General features: G+C 37.6%; 1 long non-coding RNA gene across 1 annotated transcript; it reads left to right on the top strand.

The window, feature by feature from the left end:
* Positions 1 to 8,221: 8,221 nt before the first annotated feature.
* On the top strand, positions 8,222 to 17,772 carry LOC310897505. The gene is made up of 4 exons (XR_014582353.1): positions 8,222 to 8,495; positions 13,549 to 13,657; positions 16,265 to 16,308; positions 17,665 to 17,772. It is a non-coding gene; the product is annotated as an uncharacterized lncRNA (long non-coding RNA).
* The last annotated feature ends 5,108 nt before the right edge of the window (positions 17,773 to 22,880 follow it).

The following is a 22,880-nucleotide window of genomic DNA, read 5'->3' as shown; positions in this document are numbered from 1 at the left end:
CTCCTGAGCCAATGTGAAAATAAAACTAAATTCTCTTACTTTCTAACATATGATCTCTTCAACAGGTGTTGCATCCTTGTCTGGAGAAAGCACTAAACTTATATATCCTTTTAGACCTCAAAGGAGTCCCTTTCAGTCAGAAGCTGCATGCTGTTTTCACTTGCTCTATCCGATTTCTCACTCTCCAACACCAGGAAATTGCACCAAAGGTTAGCCATCTTCCACCCTTCTCAGTTCCCAAGTTTGAATGTGCAATTTCCATCTTCTTTCTCATTTCTGGTCATAAGTAGGAAGTCTCCACAGACCACAGAAATCCTTAAAATGGCTGAAGAGTCCTCATCATCTGAGGAAAGCCCCAGGCAATTTGTGTATTTGAAGTAGGAATGCAAATGTGGAAGAAAACACGCATGAGGAAAAAATGTTTTGACTTGCCATGTGTTATAATATAGGATGCCACAAAACTTTGGGCTAGCTCTAATACTTTAGTGAGAACTCATCTTTCATTTGTGCTGTATATACAATATTATTATATTAATTTAAGACAATTTTAGAGTAAATAGTGTTGTTTTCTTAACATATGTAGGAAGAACATGAAATTATCTCTATTTCACAGGAAGAAAAACAAACAGGAAGAATCTGTATGATACAAACTTTTTTTTTTTATTTATTATTATTTTTTGCCAGCAGCAATTGACTGCTCCTGAAAGAGCATACTCCTGGTAAAAATGAGAACTGAAAAATAGTCTGCTAGCTCTGACTCCCGCTGGCCATTCAGCTGGCCTTGTCTGATTCATGCATTTCTACACTGCCCCTTCAAGCAGCCGTTTGTGGCAGACTGAGCTTTATTAGGGCAGATTACACTTGTCACTTCCACAGTACCCTTAGGGATAAGAAGTCACCTAAAGATAGTGGAATATAAGGACAGTTGAAGTTTTTACTTTCTTTCCCTTTGTCACATTTCTGCCTGATTCTTGAAGCTCCATATGGACATGTTTCATACAGGGTTTGTAATGCAGGTGCAGCTGAATTTCCGACACATTTGCCAACAGTGTGATGTAGCCTCCTTATGTCAAACACAGGGTGAAGGACAGGACATAGGACCACCCATCATCCAGTATATTGATTTCCCCTACCTGCGCCAAGCATTCATTTGACAACAGAGAGACCTAGATTTGGTCAGTGTCCTGATTTTTCAAGGCATCAAGCTTTACTTATTTATTTATTCATTTGTGCAGATATCTGTTTTTGATATAGTAATATAAGCTACACACATTTAGCAACCTTTCTAGCTTTTAACAAGAAATATCTTCCTTTCATCCAGAAAAGAAGCAATTGGAAAGTCACATGCATAACTTCGTATTATCAAATGGGTTATCAGAGGATCAGGTTGTTCAGTTTTCCTCTCAGTCTCAGAATGAGTAATACTGACTCGTGTAAAACTGGTGTAAAGTAGTACAGATTAGTGTCAAAGAATGTGCAAGCTGAAATAAAATATTAGGTCATCCTGTCACCTTCCAGAAGTGTAGGATTGATCCTTAAAACTGTTTTTATCAGTTAAAATAGCACGGTTAATTTTAAATATGCCAAGCAATGTGACTTTTCTTTTTCTCCTTAATGTTTTCCCACATTTTCTTTTGGTGGATTAATCTGACAGAATTTCTTCCGTCCATATCAGAGGGGACTTTGAAGAACCTCGTCTACTGGGAGATGTCCCTGCCCATGGCAGGAGGGTTGGAACTAGATGATCTTTAAGGTCCCTTCCAACCCCAAACATTATAGTATTCTAGGATTCTAGGATTATGCATAGACACAGTTACTGGGCTAAAATGCACCTTCTCTTTGCCCTCAGTGCTGGAAGAATGTCAACAGGGAATATGAAGCAAGCTTTGGAGACCTGGTCTCTTGGGAAGTCTAACACCGTACCGATAAAGATGTTCTCTGTTTACAACTTCTGAGTATTTTCAGGCTCTGATGTCCTTTATTCTTTCTCTATACCTGTGCTGGTTTAACACCGATGGACAGCTCAACGTGACCACGACACTCTCTCACTTGCTCTCCTCAGAAGGACAGGGAGAGAAAATACAATGAAAAAAACTCATGGTTTGAGATAAGGTAAAGGAAATCACTCACCACGTACTGTCACAGGCAAAACAAACTCAGCGTGAGAGAGATTAATGTAATTTATTGCCTGTTGCTAACAGACCCCATCCACCCTCTCCTACCTCTTCCCCCTCAGCAGCACAAGGGAAGGGGCAATGGGGGCTGCGGACAGTCCCTGACACTTTGTCTCCGCCGCTCCTTCACGGTCACTCTCTGCCCCTGCTCCCCGTGGGGTCCCTCCCACGGGATGCCGTCCTTCCCGAACTGAGCCTGCGGGGGCTGCCCACAGGCAGCAGCTCTTCAAGAACTGCTCCCACACGGCTCCGTACCACGGGGTCCATCCCCCAGGAGCAAACTGCTCCAGCACGGGTCCCCCACGGGCGGCAGCTCCCCCCAGACCCCCTGCTCCTGTGTGGGCTCCTCTCCACGGGCTGCAGCTCCGGCCCGGGGCCTGCTCCTGCGGGGGCTCTCCATGGGCCGCAGCCTCCTCCAGGCCACATCCACCTGCTCCACCGGGGGCTCCTCCACGGGCTGCAGCGTGGAGATCTGCTCCGTGTGGGACCCATGGGCTGCAGGGGGACAGCCTGCTCCACCAGGGGCCTCTCTACAGGCTGCAGGGGAACTTGTGCTGTGTGCTTGGAGCCCCTCCTGCCCTCCTTCTGCACCGACCTTGTTGGCTGCAGGGCTGGTTCTCTCTACTCTCTCCCAGTTGCTGTTGCATAGCAGTTTTTTTCCCATTCTTAAATTTGTTCTCCCAGAGGCATAACCAGTGTCACTCCCTGGCTCACCTCTGGCCAGTGGCAGGTCCCTTTGGAGTCTTCTGGAGCTGGCTCTGATCTGACAGATTTCTCTGTACTGTTTCTTGCTAAAGAATCTCTTTCTCAAGAGAATATGAACTTCAGGTGGACATAACATCATCGTTGTCACCTCTGTTGCAAACAGAATTGCTAGAATTCTCTGATCGAAGCAACCTCTGACTCTTCCACACCCCAGGAAGCTCAGCTGATGCTAGCAGAACTGCTCACACTACCAATGCAAGTATATTTGTGCAGCTTTCAACTGATTTACAAGTACAAATTTTACATGTCACCTACAGCATAGACGACTGTTTCCACAAAATGAAATGTTGGTGATATTTCACCAAGTGAAAAGTCTCCACGTACATATGGTTCACTTTGGGGTGTTTATGTTTGTCTTGGCAAAAAATATGACTTTTTAGAAGTTTAAGGAATCACTGGTTGACTGCTGCTTTGAACAAAGTCACAACATGTATCTAAAAAGCAAAGGGGACATTTTGTTTTTTTCTTCCCTTTCATCCCTTTTTGATCACTCACCTTTGTTTTATCTCTCCAGACTCATTTCCTAAGGGGATTTCCCATTCTAGCAATATCTCTATTGAAGGCTGTGTTACATGTATGACACCAGGAAAGAGAGTTTCCTTTGAAACTTACCTTACAGCTTTGAGGGAGACTTCTAATGAAATATGCATATCGCTATTGTTAATACTTAATAAACAAATATTTTGACACTGTATTAACCCAAAACTGGTAAGACCAGCCATAAATACTTTATCTCCCAATGCTTTCTAGGCAAAAATCTAGTTCAAATCGTTCAAAAACATAAGACTTTAAGACTTTGTGTATGCTGATCACACTAGTGGCTTTCACTGCTTTTCAGTGGCTTCTGGTGGTTTGCAATGGCTGGCAATGGCTTCTGACAATCTCTTTGCCCAGAGTCTTGCATCCATTGGCACTTTGCCATCCCTCCAAGAATTACTGTAGTTAACACAAATAATAAAATACTGTCAGTTGTCAATGTTCCTTCTGATCTTTCGCTGGCATAGCAATCTCCCCAGGAACAATGAAAATTAAACTTTCTTATTGCTCTTATTTAAGGGGTTTCAGTGTCTACAGATGGAGACCCTGTTCCTTATTATACGGGGCTTGTCTCTCAGTGGCTAAAATTACAACTTTCCTCTTCATGTGTATTCATTGATATATGACAAGCTGTATCAGGTGTTTAAAATAACATATGTAAGGAGGCACAGCCTCACATTTAGGCATAGACTTGGCCATTTAACACTATTTCAGTGGTTTGGATTATAAACAGATACCTAAAAATCTGTCCCCTATTAATTAACCAACGCTTTTATAGGATCTATTTTATCTCTAATTATAAAATATTTGGTTACCAGGAGGAAAATGCTAAGCAGAACAGTTGCAGCTGGTTTTCTTGCAAAATGAAATGTTTGATTCATGTGATTAAACTAACAGGACTCCTGGGAACATCCCAGGGTTATTTCCAGGCAGTGCTGGCAGGAAGGCAGGCTGAGGTAGAGTGCTATGTCATCCCACCACAGAAGAACCTAGCAGGGTTTTGATTATCACATGCATCTTTATATCAGCACCCCATCACTTCCTGGTTAAACACAGTGCTGTAAGTTCGGAGGAGACACAGATAAGAGGGATGACAAGGAACAGAAAGAAGGCTAAGGACAGCAACTGAAGGCGAGCACGTATGCTTTGATAACCAGAGCCAATAGAAGTGTCAAATGGAAGGTTAATCTCGGAGTAAAACAAAAATATGCTTATGCATCTGACACACTTTCACACAACTCTATTCAAAGATCCTTTGTTCTTTTTCTAATCTTATACTGCCTGGGAGAAAACTCTACATGACAGCATCCTGTGCTTGCCAGTAGTTGGGGTAGGAAGCAGATAAAAACCTACAGTGTTTTAATTTTCAGGTACAGCATTTGGGCCTCTGGATACAGGAACATGAGCTACATCTGTCTGCAGATAAGTACGCAATGGTTCGCTGCCTGTCATCACTATCAGGAGCTATATGGAGATTTATTATCCTGGGGTTTTTCTCTGAACTGCAGCTGCTGGCTGTTTATCTGCATCTTCTGGGATATAGAGACCAGGGACAGCATTTCTTTCAGCGCTTCCTCAACTTGGGAGCAGCTTCAAAGAGTCGCAGCATAGGGTGACAGGTGTGGTGTACTTGCCTTTAGGTACTGCAGAAAATGTACCATGTCCTTGCTTGCAAGTTTAGCGAATCCCTTTGTTAGGACAGCTTTGTTCACATGTAGATGAGTTAGTCATTGTGATAGCTTGCAAATAAGGAAAGGAGTTAAATTTAAACATATTTCACGCTGCTGTCTTCTTGAGAGTAGAAAAGAAGCAAACTTACTAACTTACGAATTTATTTCTGGGGCTTGAAGGGGACTGATTAAAAGAACAAATTGTTATGCAAATATTAGGTTGAACCTGGGGTGAATCACTTGAAATAATAACAATTTTAAGACTCATCCTTTTCATTTTTAGGTTCCCTGATTTTGCGATCCTGGCTAATTAAAGGAGTTTGGAACAAGGTTTGTTATCCTTAGCCAAAATTACATATTCATCACTGATTTTATTGATTTAGCTGGCAGTACAGGAACAAAAGTAGATAGATGTTAGCACTTGAGTCAGCTCAGAAGAGATAAAGTTTTAAGCAGTATAGTATATGCAGTGGTCTGATAAGAAGACCACTGCAAATAGGCCAAAGAAATACATAGGAGTAACAAGTGAAAAGACAGAAGCCTCAGTTAAAAAAACAGCCTTGTGTTTCAGTCACTTATACAAGCAATGAATCCCTCTTTATACCAATATTAATATCTTTCTGGAACACCTAGAAAAAAACAAAAAGAAAGCGAAGGAAGAAATCACATGAAGATGTTCAGTTTTTGTTTAAGTTTTTGTGTCTATTATGCATAAATATATTTCAAACCAATAGTTTGTTGCTAATCCTTTCTGTACAGGATTACACTGTGGTCTGATTAGGGTGGAAATTAAGCAGTTATGCTGAGTAAATGTGCGAGAAGATACCTGCAAAATCCTAGATTTAGTAGAGAGCCACTCTTTTCATCATGGCTTGTAGCAAAGAGTTTCATTGTGTCACAAGAACACTGGAAGTACATCATTTGTGGATTGATGTACCTGAATCTCTGTCTAGCAGATTTGAACCTTTTTGCCTTTGCTTATGCACAGTATCATGGGCTGTATCTCTGAAAAGGACTGTAATGGCAAGTTTTGGGAAGTAGAAGCTTGAGAAGTATGAAATTAGTACAGAGTTGCACACAGTCAAGCCCTTTTCTGCCAGCTATGAGCTTCTGAAGGGATTATCTCTGATAACGGACCTCAGTATTAGAAGTAGCTTTGGACTGCCAGAGAATGAATTTCATTTCTGTCCGAGAAATTCCATGTTATCCTTGAAGCATCAGTTCAAACTGTCAATGAGAATTTTGCCATCCACTTTTACGTGTTGTACGTGTTGCTTCAATTGGAAAAAATGACAACAACAAAATCATTAGAAATGGCGTGTCCTCACAAACAGTGCCGACATAGTTGAGCACTTACAGAAATATATACTAGCAGTATTGCACCCATAATTATGTGGAGCAATTCCCAGTGTGTTTTGTAACTGGATTTTACTGACAGCCAGTAAGTTTGTTTTTCACTGTGGTTGCAACAAAGAATGTTGTTTTTCTAAAGCAGAGACCCAACAAATGTACTAAGTGACATGAAAGGGCTACCTTTAAAATGTCATTAATGGAATGATTTAAGTTATTGCTTATTGGGAATCATGAAGTCAATGCCTATTATGAATTTTTTTCTGAAACTAAACATTGGAAAACATTCATTTTTTTGAACAATGTTAACAGATAGTAATTCATATTTTTAAGCTTATGTTTTCACTTCAGTTAGTCTGAAAGGGTAGGTATGAAAACCCATTTGGGAATATTGTACAAAAAATGGATGTTGCATGCTATGAGTGTTATTGCCAGTACAGAATGTTCACGTAAGGTATAAATAGTCACAGTCAGTGTCATAGGATCACATGGTAATTCACGTGTGAAGGGACCTCATGAGGTCTCTAGTCTGGCCTCTTGGTCAAAACAGGGTCAGCTATAGGATCAGGCCAGGCTCTTGAGGGCTAGACCAAGGCAGGTCTGAAAACCTGCACAACCTTTCTCTGGGCAACTTGCTCTGCTCCAGGCTGCCCTTATGGTGATAGTTTCTCCTTATACCCACTCTGAACTTTCAACTTTCAATTTGCTCTCTCATAGTCCCACAATCCATCACTGTGACGAGCCTGACTGTCTCCTCAGTAACTTCTCAGTAGGCACTGGGAGCTAGTGTTAGGTCCCCTCCAGAGTTGTGTCTTCTACAGGCTGAAGAAGCCCCACTCCTTAAGCCTCTCCTCACAGGCCAAGCGCTCCATCCCTGACCATGTTGTTGGCCTCCACTGAAATCACTTCAGTTTATCAATGTTTGTCTTTTATTGAGGGAGGATCCAATGTTGTAGATGTGGCCTAATGAGTGCTGAATAAAGGGGTATAAACCTTTGCCTTGATCTACTGATCATGCTTCTGTTAACACAGCCCTGGATGCTATTGGTCAACCCTACTGCCAGGGCTCACTGATGGTTCTGGCTCAGCTTTCTGCCCACCACAGCCTCCCACGGCTCTTCAGCGCAGCTACAGGCAGGCAGGCCCCAGCCTGGATCATTGCCAGAGGTTATTTGCTTTTGTTTGTCCTCATTGAATTTCATATTTTGTCCTGAAAGTGTAAGTTCAAGGATTTGTTCTCTGTGGTAATGTTCCAAGCTTTACACACAACTGTGAATCAGACAAACTGACCCGAACCAGGAGACCAACAACCAATCTCCATCCTGCTTTTGGCCTTTTATCTTCCCTGTGCAAGTCATTCCAACTCTCTCTGATTTTGATTTTGTCATCTGCAGTTGTGTTTATTGGCATATTCTGTTCCCTTTGCAGAGCTCTCCTGGCCAGGTTTTTCAGGGATATTTTATTTCTTTCTCTTGGAATCAAGAAGATGAGGACATTTAGGATGAAAATGAGGTTTTCACCTGTGGAATCATTTACTGCTCAAAGATACATAAACTCAAGATATAAACATAAATGTCAGGCAATTAATCAAATGAATAAAAAATTTTGGTTTAAATCTATTTCTCAAAATATCTGAATTTGAGCAATAACACAAGTTTAATCTTCAAAGCTATTCCAGCAGACATCTAAGTGGAGTACTTACAGACTAACTCTAGAGTGGCAAAAAAAATCAGATTCTGGGTGATTCCTAATTAATTGTCTCTGTCATTTTTTTCACATTTAATTTTTAATCTTTCAGCTCTTTTCTCCATCCTCTGCTGTAGATGGTCAGTCATCTGCTGATACTCTTCCCTTGATAGAGTACTTAATTGGCACTTTGTGATGCTGTGACATCTGTCTTGGGATTTACTAATTGGAAAAGCTGCCTCCCAAAGGCAATGTTTCCTGTTAAACTGAAGATTACAGAAGCAAGGAAATGTCCTCCTTGTGTTGTTCCCAGGTAAAGTTTGTACATATTTTTTTTTCGACTGCTTTGGGACTGCACTCTGCAAAAAGCAGGCCAAACTTTCAAACTGTTTCCTTCTGTGATTCATAGCAAGGGAAGTGTGCTGTAAACCCCATGCAGCAGGGTGTGACTCGACTTGTAAACATGTTCATACAGATCCTCACTGAATACCTTTAAAACACAATGATTATTTTTGACTGAGGAACGAACTTGCTCTGTAAGTAAAAATGCTCTTGAGCTATCTGTTTTCATGCTAAGGTTTTTTCTTTTAAAAGGCCCACCACTTATAGATAATTCCAGACAAAACTTCAGAGGTATTCATTGAAAAACAAGTGTTCTTTTTTTTTTTTTTTTTGAGGAATACAGCAGAAAGTGAATCCTTTCACCTCTTCTTGATCATTATTTCATCTGTTGAGCTGTTAATAATCCTCATGGTGGCCTCCAGCTTCCTCATGAGGGGAGTGGAGGGGCAGCGTTGAGCTCTGCTGTCTGATGACAGCGACAGGACCCAAGAGAACGGCATGGAGCTGGGACAGGGGAGGGTCAGGCTGGATGTTAGGGAAAGGTTCTTCACCAAGAGGGTGGTCAGACAGAAGAACAGGCTACACAGGGCAGTGGTCAGAGCACCAAACCTGCTGGACAACACCCTTAGACATAAGTTCTGATTCTTGGGTGGTCCTGTGTGGAGCCAGGAGTTGGACTCAATGATCCTTGCAACTCCCTTCCAGCTCAGGATATTCTATGATTCAATAAGAAGCTGCTAGCCTCTAGAAGTTATTTAAAAGGTTATCTAAAATGATATAGCTCTTCATATATGATCTCTTGGTTGTCTGTTATTCCTCCCACAAAACAGACCATGACAAAAGTATCTCTACTAGCATATTTGTCTGTAGACTTAAAAGTCAGAATGAAACATTCTCCTTTGACATTACTGGAGTCTCACACTGGTTATGAAGAAGATGTATTAACACTAGTGCAGAAGAGAGAGAGAGGAACAAAACACAGAAACCCATCCAGGTTTTCTCTGTAGACAATAAAATACTTTAGATGCAAGCAGTTCCAACTCTATCTTATCCACAAACACTAGAACTCCTTTCATGTATATAAAGAAAGAACTTGGAATCCTCCCACAAAATTCCTCCGGAGGAGTTGTACATAGCAGCTGGTTTGTAAATATCATGATAATTCTGATTTGGGAAAACAAACAAACAAACAAACAAAAAACATTCAAACTCAGTGGAAACAAAGATATAAACCATGGAAAATGAGAGTTCTTAAAGAAAACATTGCTTAGATGTATTTTTTCTCTCCCACACAAAGATGTGCTGCACTAACATTTTATAAATGCTGTAGGTGTGGTTAGCAGTAAATCATGACTCTTCTGGTGAGTTCATTCCTCTGCACCTTCAGCTGTACTGTGCCTCAAGGGTAGCTGTCTCACAGCGTACTCACGCGTAACTCAATACTTAGGTAAAGAATCTTCAAATTCATGTTACAACATGGAAAAAATATTTCTCTAACATCAGTACTTTTCCAATTGAATTTTCTCATACCTGATGATCATCCTTATTCATAACAGCTATTGGAAAAAAAAAAAAAAAAGACTATGCACACAGCCGGAGCCTATAGGGTTTTGACATTTTTCTGGAATTGCAACTTTTGATAGAGTGCCAAGCATTAAAAGACTGCTTACTGCAGTACTGAAGTTAAATAAGCCAAGTTAAAAAAATAAATCAAAGCCAACCAACCAACCTTCTCCTTATCCATTATCGTAGTCAGCAATCTTGGAAGAAGACAGTAAATGGCCAAAATAAAGGCCAACAGATTATGCATTTTGGTGCTCCAGTTAACAAAAATAAATATTTAGGTACCTAATCTTAGTGGTATGTGTATGATACTATAACTGTTAGATGTGACATGGCAAAACATCTAGTCATAACTGAACTATAAGCGTGTGTCTAATGAGGCCAAAGTTGGTTCATTCTTTTTAATGTGTCTTGCTTTGTTAAAGATTACTGTTCTTCTGATTTCCTTTTGTTCTTTGACTGGTCAAAATATTCTGCATCATGCAGCATTGAGCTTAGATTTAGGAACACACATTTGAACATTGATACATGTGGAAAGTCTTGGGAATTCATCCAGTAATGAAAATGTAATAGGCCATGATGATTATACACTGAGTGTCTGAGAGGAACAAAACTATTTTAAATAATTGTGTTGAAGACACAACTCTACTTTCGCCACTTTCGACTATTACTTAACATTTTAAGAAAGCTATATTTAGGATTAAACTTTTTCCATCTATTAATAATGTTTTCTATTTTTAAAATCAAAACCACAAACCAAATGGAGCAATGTTTTTTGTTGTTGTTGTCTTACTGTGCATTTTGCAACGTTTTAACCATCACTTGTGATTGTATTTCAACGACGATATGAGAAATAGGCAATTTAAAAAAAAAAAAAACAACAATGTGACAGCTAGAAGATCTGTGATAGGCATTTTCTTTATATTAAATAGAACCTGTTCCTTCACCCATGGAGTAAAGATGGAAAGAGGTTTTCTGGTTAAAAAAATCCAGCAAATTCAGGAGTTAATTTTTAATGTATGTTTTAAAATACACATGAAGATTTATTTCAAAATTAATAGGAAAATACAATTTTATAATATGATTATGATATGATTTTAATGTACAATTACCAAGATAAATGCCAAAGGATATTTATGATTTCTGTAATTTTAGCTAAGCTCAGTCAGTATCGTATTAACCTCAAGTACATGGCTGTTTTTTATTATTCTCCTTCTGATCCTTTTAGTTCCAAGAAACAAATAAAAATAGGAGTGAGAAATAGTTGCTATGCAATGTCTTGTGATTTTTTTACAGATATAGACTGAGGTTCTGGAAGTTGTGCAGGTATCTGCAGAGCTCTTCTGTATTAACTGGAGGGTCTTGTTTGCACCTTGTTCATTTTCTTTTCAGTTCGTATACCATGAAAGCTCCATCAGTTTCACCAGCAAGCTGTTAAATTCTATAACCAAGCTCAACTGTAATCCTGTAGTTCTGTGACCAAAGAAAAGAGAAAACTTGCAAAACTAACCTTGCAAAGTGGTGGTTTCTCTACTCCACTTTCTATTTCTAGCAAGATAGGGAAAAAAGTGAAAGATATGCTGTCACCTCCCAGTATTTGCCTTGACATAATCAGAAAGAAAAATTTCTTCAAAGTCAGCTATGGAATATGCTCAGAACTTTACAAATTGTTACTTAAAAGGATCAGAGTGTTGACTATGTAATATTTATTATATCTAGTCTTTCACATCTATCTGATTGAATTAAAAAAAAAGTTATTGTGATGAGGCTGTGAGGAAAAAAAATCAGTAATACTTCTGATTTCTTTCTTAGGGTTATACTTTGGCAAATGAGAGAATTTGTTTTCTTAAATTTATACAGTACCTAGCTCCATAGGACTGTAATAATAATGGAAATTTTTAGTACTGTTAGGACAGAAATAGGAAATAGTAGCATCCAGGAAAATAAATAAATATATAAATAAACACAGGGTTTTTCTTGAGTTATATTTTCTCTTAATTTAAACTTTTGTGTATGTGTGTGTGTGTGTGTGTGTGTGCCAGCAGAATAGGAATTAATATTTTGCATTTAATGTTGCAGTCTTATTTTGCACATGAATGAGATTTCACATTAGAATTACATCAGAAAACATTTACAAGAGCATTTTTTATTCAGCCAGAGTTGTAGCACCCTGAATGTTCAACAAGGTTTAATACTCTGTCATTATTTTCAATTTACATATGGATTAGTCCTAATGTGGCAGACGTAAAACCTAAGGTAAATCCCATTGACTCTCATTAGGACCCTGGTAGCTTCAGATTTCATGATTATTCATAAGGAAAACAAGAATGGACCTCTTTTATACTCCTAAAAGTTATTTTAATTGTCTAAGACAATCATCACTAATTCTCTTTTATATAGTTAATGTAAAAAAATTTACACTCCCCAAGGGCTAAACAGCTTATCCTAATGTAATTGTTTAGGACAGACAAAATGTACTGTTTTGTAGGAGCTCCCACTGACCATAAGGTGAAACAAGGGTGACTGTCTTTCATTTAGATGAGTAACTCTTAAATGTTTTGTACTGTATTGTATTGCATTGTGTTACAAGAAAAGGTAAATAATTATTTCCCAATCAGCCTGTATAGACTACTCATGCCAGTTTTCTCAGAAGACATCTGTGCAGTAGCTAGCCTCATTAGCATTGTCGGGAAATCCTGTTGGATCAAATGGACAGACATTTTTTGTGTAATGCATGTTGACAAGAATACATGCCATCTTTTTTTCTTCTCTCTGCATTTTATGGTACCATCTAAGAGCTTCAGTCAAGGTGTATAAAGTGAATCTCTTCCTAGACATGCACAACAAGCATGCTTGGAATTGTTCCAGGAGTAGCTCAGCAGTCTGTATTGTGAAGATCCAGCACAGATTGACATAGAGGGCAGTGAGAGAAAAGAGTGGGCATTGTTCTGCCCACCCACCCACTAGCACTACCTGATATAGGGAACTTCCCATTATAGGTGTGGGAGGTTACTTTACTATGCAGCCCTTTCCTTTCATCATCAACCTCATTTCAGCTTCAGCCTCAATCTACATTGGCAACGTGGATTCTGAGTAATTTCTTCTCACTCTCCAGGAGCACCTCTCTTGATTCCAGATGGGCTCTAATTTGAATCTTTTGCCTTACCCGGAGAAAGATTTAATTAATTGCCAATGATAGAATTAAATATTTTGTCAGCGGTGGGACTATTTTGTCTTGTTTTGCTTTCCCTGAAGCATATCTAAGCAAACAACAAAATATACTTTATATTTCTTGCATTTCTGTTTTAAACATTCACCACTTGGAGCAAAAAGCTAGACAGCAGCATAACAAAATAAACCTGGTCTTACATTGTAATGCTTCTTGTATTAATACGACCAATCCATTGCTCCGTTAGCCCTAAATAAGGGAAAAGACTAATATCTTTCTCTTTGGTTTTCAGTAGACACATCACAGTCAGTCTTTGATAAAGAGACCACCATACAATTCTCCTGAGATATCAAGTTGCAGCAGTCATCCCTTAAAGAGATGGAGAAAAAAGGAAGTAGAAGGTGAAATAATATTAATTCTTACACTTCCATTTTGGTATCCCAAATGTAAAAGTGAAGTAGTAAAAAGGAAAATAAATTCTATTTTTTTTTATTATTATTATTTATAATTCACTATGAAGTAGTAAATAACAGTATATAAAAAATTGTTCTTGCTTTGCCAATAATCCTTCCAAATAGCCTATATTATTATATATGGGGAGGAAGTCACTGACTGGTTCTAAACACTTCATAGAAATTGAAGAGCAAAAAGCAAATTATAAAAGAGGATATGTTCACACTTCTAAAATACCTTCCTCAAAACCCCAGTTCTATACATCCTGAAACAGTTATACTGGAGGCTGATAAGAGAAAGACAGTTTTGCAGATAGACAATAATTTCTTTCAGGGAGAAAACACTATTTCAAAATGAGGGTATGGGGGACTTCATAGTCTTCAGGTCCTGGTGGAGCAGTAATAGGAAGTAACCCGGTGATCTCCATGTCATAATGCCTTTTCTGTAAGAAATCAAATGAAACTGAATGCACTAAGCTGAACTCTTCTGTATTGCTCACTGCCTTTCTAAAAAAAAAAAAAAAGAAAAAAGAAAGATGAGTCTTCTCAGTAATCTTCCTCTATTACAGGTTATAATCAGCCTATAGGATCATCTGGGCAAGAGTGTTGTTTTCTAATCTGCCCACAGTGTGTTTAGTGTATGTGTGGCTATGTGTCAAGCACAGGTCTACTGAAAGCAAAAAGGCTTTAACTTTTCCTCCTTCCAGCCAGCCTCAACCAGAGTTGTCACATAGCCCAGCTTTGAACTTGACTGCAAAGCCCTCTTGACCAAGTCCTTTATTTGAGATAGACTCAGGTCTGCCTGGAGAGCTATCTTTCTCAGTGCCTATTCTGATTAGCATTTATGAAGACACATTTTGGGATGTACTAAGGGGCTTCCCAAAGCATAGGAAACTGTGTATGACTTTTCCTACCTGGTTCATACCAGTCAGATTTTTGCTACAGGTATCCGTGGAAGCAAGGCATACGGTTAACTAACACAGAAATGGATTATAATGTATTCCAATAAAAGCTAAATGCTCTTCAAAGGCTACAGCTTCTTGTTGTTTGGTGATCCAGCTGCTACCATGGATGGAAGAAAACACGCTATATCATAATTTGCTGTAAAGCGACTATTTATGTAATGCTGGATTCATTGCAGTACCCTAAAATCGCGATATGCCTATGCACTTTTCCTATTCAGCTTCTCCAGCTTGCTCCCTTACACTGGTTTCTTTGCATGGCTATTGCATTTGATTGTGACACGGGAGTTCAGAAAAGCTTCAGCCTTGGGAATGAAAGCAGAGTATTTTCAGTGAAGGGTTTCTCCCTTTGGAGCACATTGCTGCCAAAGATAAGCTTGTCTTCAAATCTAAGGGAGCTTTCAGCAACAGACTGCTTTCTACAGGTGCCTTGCTAGTGACAGAGTTGCTCCTGGAAACATGCTGAGGGAAACACTGTGCTGTGGATTATTTCCTCTAGAGGAAGAAGAGATGAAAGCAAGCAAATTCCTCTGTAATGAAGGATTTGCTCTTTGTACTTCATGAGGTGTTGCCTAGGTGCTATAATGATTGATGTCTTTAAAACACAAATAATCTTGCACACAAAAGAACATTATTAAGGTTGCAGTGTCAAGTACCCAAAAGATATGAAATTTCAGAATTAAGATTGCCCAGGAAACCTTAATTCAGCCCTTTTTTGCTGAGTACACTGTGACACTGTGATTACATAGGGACCCTGCCTCATTAAGCACAGAGAATAGATGGCACTCCAACAGTGAGCAGTTGTATATTATATTTGCCTCTTCGCTGTTCACTGTATACCCCATGGCCTTATTTGCTTCACATTATTCAAACACTGCTGTAAGGTAGAATTATTCATTTCCTCTAGAGTGTTAGAATGTTGGAGTGCTTCACAAACAATTAATTCAGTCTCACAAAGCTCAAATTAACTTTTTTTTTTTTTTTTTTTTCCCAGTAAGAGAACCTGTATAGAATTTGTTTAAGGTTAAAGGTTTATGGCAGTTTGGGGTGTCAGTCTGGGATATCTAAACCAGCAGCTTTCAGAAGACATCACACTTGTATTCAGAAACAGTCTTTGTTTACTTGTTTACTACCAGTGCAATTTTTCCTAACATGATATGTAACACATCTTTGTTTCTATACATACAGTTTGCACATACACATATAGAAAACCTGATTCTTGAGATTATAATAATATATGTATTGTTTATTGTGTTCTGAAAGATATTTTGAACTCCAGCTTTCTGAGTCGGTGGTCACCATGTACATTTGTCATCAGAGACCATAAACTGGTGTCTTAGATGTCAAGTATGCCTTTAAAATGCCTTGAAGACTGTTTATGATGCCATAGGAGAGGATTTAGCATAGGGATTTCTTACAAGATATTACCTTTGGATACTAAGTTTAATTTTGTTTGTTGTTTTATTTAATATTTTAAAAATGAAGGTCTAAAGGACAACAGATTTTTTAATTGCTAGCCTCCTTGTCTAAAGGATACATTCATCAGATTGTCATGAGTAGACAAGCCTGACAGTTGCACATTTATTAAATACAGGATGAGCAAAGGACCCAGTGGAAGTGGCTTCCCTACCAGAAGAGGTCTGTACCCTTTTAAGATTCTTTGAAAATCATGGTGTTTTTACCACTTGTTAAATACATTCACCAAGACTTTGTTCATTATCCAAAGAATTATCCAAGAATTGTTCATTATCCAAATCCAAAAGGGTTTCACCTTTTCTGAACCTCCATTTCAATGTTCATTAAATACATGTAGAGCATATGAATTGTTTCTATAGAAAAATATTTTTATGTTCTCTGTATTTTAAGAAAATTATATCCCTGTCTACACCATTAGAATATAATGTGTTTTACAATATAAAATCGTCTATTCTACGTATGAAGTTCTGCTTTCACTTTCAGGGTAAGAGGAGTTTCCTGGCAGTTATAAAATCCAATCTAATATATAGTGAAATATATCTGTTTCCCTGAAAAATCTCATATTAGAGGAAGTTTGGGCTCTGCTTTTTCCATAATATGTTCCAGTGTGTTTGTGCCTACATCAGACAATTTTAAGAAAACAAAAGAGGAGAGTGCAAAGTCACACTTAGATAACTGCACAGGTCACAATATCCTGCCATAAAATGCATATTTGACTTTGCAAGACCTGGTGAAAGAGTCTTTAGATGTTTGCCGGAAAAATACAACAGTCTAACTGTATTTGTGACAGGCCACAACTTTTTTGTTTAAAAACAAAGGTATTTTGCAATGAAGAGTTCTGAAGTACTCTTGCTAATAATAAAGCTTTATTTGAATCAAACACTAAACTAAGAACTGGACAGTTGAAAAAGGACTCTTACAGGGATTTATTATATGTGGTATTGTTTTTTTGTTTGTTTTGTTTTGTTTTGTTTTTTGTTTCACAGTGAATGACCTGTTGAGATAACTGTGTGGAATTGTCTCCAGGTTGAACTTGCTTCTTTAAAAAGAAAAGAAAACATAATTTTAGCCCTCAGAGTCAAACTGGAACATAAAAATACAGCTTAGTTCTTTCTGGTTTGCATATTGGCCATGACAATTGAAAACATTTTTTACTGAAATATAGAACCCTGATTTGACTACCTTTTTTATTTAATGGAAATTGGATCAGACAGTCAATTATTCCAGCAGTGATATATAAACTTGCATAGCCCTTCATTTTGCTGAGTATCAGTAAAAACTTTATCTTGTTTTGTTGCTCAATTATGAAATATGAGTTTGAATACACCCATTATGATGTACACGGTTAGATTAAAAACTGCCTGATATCATCAACTTGTTGACTATGGCCAAGCTTTCTGAAATGCTATTCTAATCATTTTTATCAGTGACAACAGCTTTTTCAGAACTTCCAGATTTTAGTTGGTTCATTTCAGATGTATTGTATTATTCTGAATTCATTTTCTGCAACTTTTCTAGGCAAACCATGTAATCATGCTTTGTCTGATACAACCTTCAAGAATCTAAGTAAATGATCAATGTTTTCATGCATATGGAAGAGGTTCTGCCCCTTGGAAGCTTCAAAACTTTGGCCAACAACTAACACATATAATGAAATTGGTTTCATTTCCACTATGAGAACAACATAGCAGGACCTCCCTAGTCACCTCTGTATTGATGTCACTGCTGTGGTATCAAACTCATCAGCAGGAGATTAAATAATATTTATTTGCTGTGAAGTCTGGAATATTATTTTTTTACTGGGATGTGAGAGGGTGGCCCAAATTCTTTATGATCCCAATGGTGATCCCAATGGTCCTCAAACAGCAACATCTTCACTTTTGGTATCATTTCTGTTCATCAGGTAAGAGATCTAAAGCAGCAGAAAATATCCTAGCAGAAAAGCATCTGGTGTTCTGAGTTTATTTGCTCTTTAAATCTGCTTATTTAAATCTGAAAGATTGTATCTTTCTTAACTTTGCAGGGATTTTGATAACGAAACAGAGAGCGATCATTTAGCTAAACTGGAAGTGCAAATTACTCCCATAGTATCTACAGCACTTGCATTCAGTCAGAAAACTGTGAATGTCATTTAAAGACACTTGTTCCCTGTTCTCCTGGACTACAGATTCAATACCATGCAGGTAATGTGGATGTGGGAAAAGGGAGAGACAGAGGAGGTGGGAAGAGAAGAGATAGTTAATGAAAAATAATGAATTGACATGATTACAGAAATAAATATTTTCATCCTGGAGCTTCAGAGTAAAATACGGCAGTTTGGTAGAATACACTGATGTATTCTCCAAAACTATGTCACATATGTTTGCTGAAAAAATATGCAATTGTTCTTGTTGTACTGTACTTAACAGAAACAATTAACTGAAATGTCAGTCAAGGAGGCCCTAGCTAAAGAAGTCTGAAAGGAAATTGAAGATGAATTAATATTTTTGTAGTTCTGAGATTTAATTCCAAATAATATTATGATAGTTGAAAAATAAGTATTATGTTACCCTGTACTAATTATTTATGCCTAGACAGAAATATCTTTAATATAACTTGTAATATTTCATTGCTTAGGACAAGAGTAGTTCATTCTCACTTCCTATCTTCAATGTGTGATTCTTTTGAATCGACCACCATTTTACATTGTGTTTTGTTTTTTTTTTTCCCCAAAAGATGCTGAATATTTTTTCCTTTTGACTATACAGCTTTTGTTCTCTTCTCCCACATTCTTTGTAATCTCTATGATCCTATCCTTTAAAGTTATTTTTGAATATCAATGTTTATTTGTCTGAGTTGTATAACTTACAGGTATGGTACTGAAAGGAACTTAGTTGAATTTATAGATTTATATTGAATTGAATTTATAGATTTATAATGTAAGAGTTTAGACTCTTGGCTTTTGACGTGTTTCAGCCATGAGAAAATATTGCTACAGAAAGGAACATCTAAGAAGTCCTCATAGTTGTCGGTTCTAAAATGACGACTTAGGACACATTTTACTGTCTAATACAAGGGCACACACACACACACACACACACACAAACAACAACAACAACAACAACAACCAAAAAACTTTTTTTCCACAAAGTAGCTAAATTTTGCAATGTTCTTTAAAGTCCCAATAATCGACTGATTTACACAGATTTAAATACACTAACCTTACTTAGTTCGTTAAGGATTGTTTCCAAAACTCCACCCCTCAAATAAGTTTCCAAAAAGTACTTAAAAAATGCTTTTTTTTTTTTTTTTCAGGAAAATTGGATCTTCTGAAGATCTCCGTTGCTTCTTAGTGTGGATAAATTCACCAGGTTTTGATTTTGTTGTAGATGTGGTGGAGTTGTAGGAGCCAGTCATTTTCAAGACAACTTCAAAAGACCATGTGGTTCATGAGGGGGAGGAAAGCATTGTATCCGCAACCACTATCTGTCTGACTGCTCTTGAAAACATTATTGCTGAGTGTCTTTCGCTTGAAGAAGTAGGTTAGTGGTTTTCAATTTACCTTCTCTGCTAGGCAGTTGGAAAAAGCATACTGGAAGAGAATGCTAATATCTTTTCTGTCTAGATGTGAAATGTTTTAATTAAAATAAGGTAGAGTATATGTTGCTGAAGGATGTTTGAGAAAAGCTTTTTTTCCTTTCAGATTGTTGAAAAATTTGGGGAAGAAATAGTATTATACATCCCAATAAAACCTACTGTCAGCAGGTGCAAACACTAATGTCCTTCCCGAATAAGGTTTTTTTTTTTTTTTCTTTCTAATAGAGCAGAACTGAGTTTTATTTCTAATAAATGTAGAAGAAAAATTGGAAGGATGAGAATGTCAGGGCAACAAATCACTCTGTTATGGCTGGAAGAAAAAATACAAGCTCTTTGTAGTTACAAATGCAAGCATTCAGTGAGAGAGATGGGCAGATAATAATATGATAGAGTAAAAAGACAGAAATAAATGAGTAAAGTAAGAATTGGGATAGGACCAGCTGTATAGTTTAATGAAAGACTTATTACCTCTATTAAGAAGACGTAAAGTTCAGACTTGGGGAGGAAGCCAAATCACTCAGTAAGAAGTGCTACAACAGCAGAATGAAGTGGTGGCCTTTTAAATGGAAATTTCCATTAGGCAGATGGGATATCATATTTAAACATAAATACTCTCAAACCTATCTTGAAAAAATTGTGTAAAGAAGGGAAAATTGGTAGAGATATGTTTTCTGGAAATATAAAGATAATGGGTCATATATGCCTTTTTTGTTGTGGGCTATGCATAAATTTATTTTATGTTGCATGTCAGTAGCATGGAAACTTTGAGACAGAGTGCAAAATTTTCCATAAATTTTGGATTTTTTTTGTCTCATCATAAAATCTTTATCTTCCTCTAACAGAATCAACCTTGGACAAAGAAGTGAAACTGATAAATACACTCTGATTGACAGGTTTTGCACTTTTCAACTATGACTAGTGAAATTCCCAGGGTGCTTGAGTACACACAGCAGGCTTGAAAATTTTCTCACAAATAACCCAGCAAATTCTCTTTAGTGGGCTGTGAAAGGAGGCTGTGAGAAGCTGCATGTACTTTCCTCAACAGAAGATGTTGAAAAAAAAAAAAAAAGCATGAATAATGAAATGGTTGGTTCACAGACCACCATATTTGCATATTTATATCATACCTATAAGACTATGTCAAAGGGAAATTGGAATGTGGCCTCTTGGGATAATATAAAAGAACTGACTCAGATGTCAGAAAAGTTTTCTCTTTTTAACAATTTTTTTTTCATCAAAAGAACTAATTGGATTGCTATAAATTGTAGCTTGGGAGTGAACTAATACAGATATGTTGTGTAAAATGGTCATTTGACTGGTCCCTGCAGCAAACAAGAAGACAAAACAAAGTGGAAGCATAAAAGTATTCAAGAGTGTCCCAAAGTCACTTACATTTAGTTAAGACATTTTTTTTCCATCAATAGATGGCCCATCATTAACTCTATTGGTGAAAGAATGTTTCTATTTATTGACTATATGTTATTCATATACACTATACGTCTCTGACATGCAACATTATGAACATGGATGATAATAAATCAATTTCTAACATATGTAATATATGTAATAAATTTTAATGTTCTTCTACTTCTCATGGCCTATCAGAGAGAGCACTGGCCTGGAAACCACTGGATACAGGCTCTGTTCCTGTCTCTGCTGATGATCAGCTGTCAGAGATATAACTCAAATGCCTGATTAAAGATGAATATTTTGATAACAGAGGTTCTATTGCCATAGGAAGACGAGAAATTGAAGAAATTCAGCCAATCCATGCATCAGCTCTCTAACTTCTGGTTGAAACAGAGACTACCTTTGTTTTGAAAACAGATTTTATTTTCTGACCAACAATAAGAAAGTACATTTATTCTGTTAAAAAAATCCTAATTTATATGTACACAAAGATTTCATTTATCCCATTATCCACTTTCTGGATTCCATGATCTAAAAAGAGGAACATAAAATACTTGAAGACCTTTGGATGAAAAACATATGCGAATATGTTTCAGGGGAGGTTCAGGCTGCAGATCAGGAAGAGGTTCTTCACTGAGAGGGTTGTCACGTACTGGAACAGGCTCCCCAGGGACATGTCATGGCAACAAGCCTGTCGGAGTTTAAGAGGTGTTTGGACTGTGCACTTAGTCATATGGTCTGAATTTTTGGGTAGACCTGTGTAGTGCCAGGAGTTGGACTTGATGATCCTTATGGGTCCCTTCCAACTCAGGATATTCTGTGATTCTCTGATTCTATGATCTTTGGATGTGCTTTAAATATAACTCTTAACTTTTGATTAAATTTATTCCCAACAGAAATTAAGTAAAATGCATTTTTCAGCACTTTTAAAATTCATTAAAATTCACTAGCCTCAAAAGTTGCAACACTGTTCTCATTCATTTATTTTCCTAGCTACAGTATTATGAGTAGGCAAATCCAGATCTCTTCATCTTTTTCTTTCCTGAAACATCTAGTTGCAGAATTATCTAGTTATCACAAGTTAAACAATAGCCTAAAGCTAAGAGTTATGTCCTTTATATTTCTTTGAGTATATCATTAAATGTACTAGGACAGGTTGAGGTCTGGTGACAAAACATGCAGTATGTCTCTGTATGAAGAAGAGCAGACCAAAATATACAGAGCACTGGATTAGGGGTTTGGAAGAGTCACACTGTGGTAATGCAAGTTAAGTAAAGCATATGTTTGGATGAAGGACAGAACAAGACAGGATTCAACAATTCTAATCTTAACAGTTGATACTTGACAGATTGGTGAAGCCCAGATCAGAATCAGTGGCACCAAAATGAAAGAAGATGCTGTGCTTCCTTGAAGGTCATCTCTGGGACCTGAATTCTCAAGAAGATGACTCAGATGACTGTTAATAAACTGACTGAAGTTTTCTCAGAGCATGAAGAACATTCTTCCTGAAAGCATCTTCAGAGCTGGTAGCACAATCCTGAATCTGATTGCTCCAGAAACATTATAATCACTGTTATATTCACAAAATGCTTGTGGCAAAAGCTATTACCACTATTATCATGACAATCTTTCCTCCTCCCCCTTTAAATATGAAAAATCTAAATAGCACGAAACAGGAAATTTCACAATGCATTGTAGGTAAGATCTATACAGGGAGGAGTCCACACCACACTAATTTGTGGCTACCT

Source organism: Anser anser (assembly GCF_964211835.1).
Source record: "Anser anser genome assembly, chromosome: 3".
Classification (NCBI taxonomy): Eukaryota; Metazoa; Chordata; class Aves; order Anseriformes; family Anatidae; genus Anser; species Anser anser.
The sequence above is the reverse complement of the archived record's forward strand: the minus strand, read 5'-3'. Positions and strand labels throughout refer to the sequence as shown.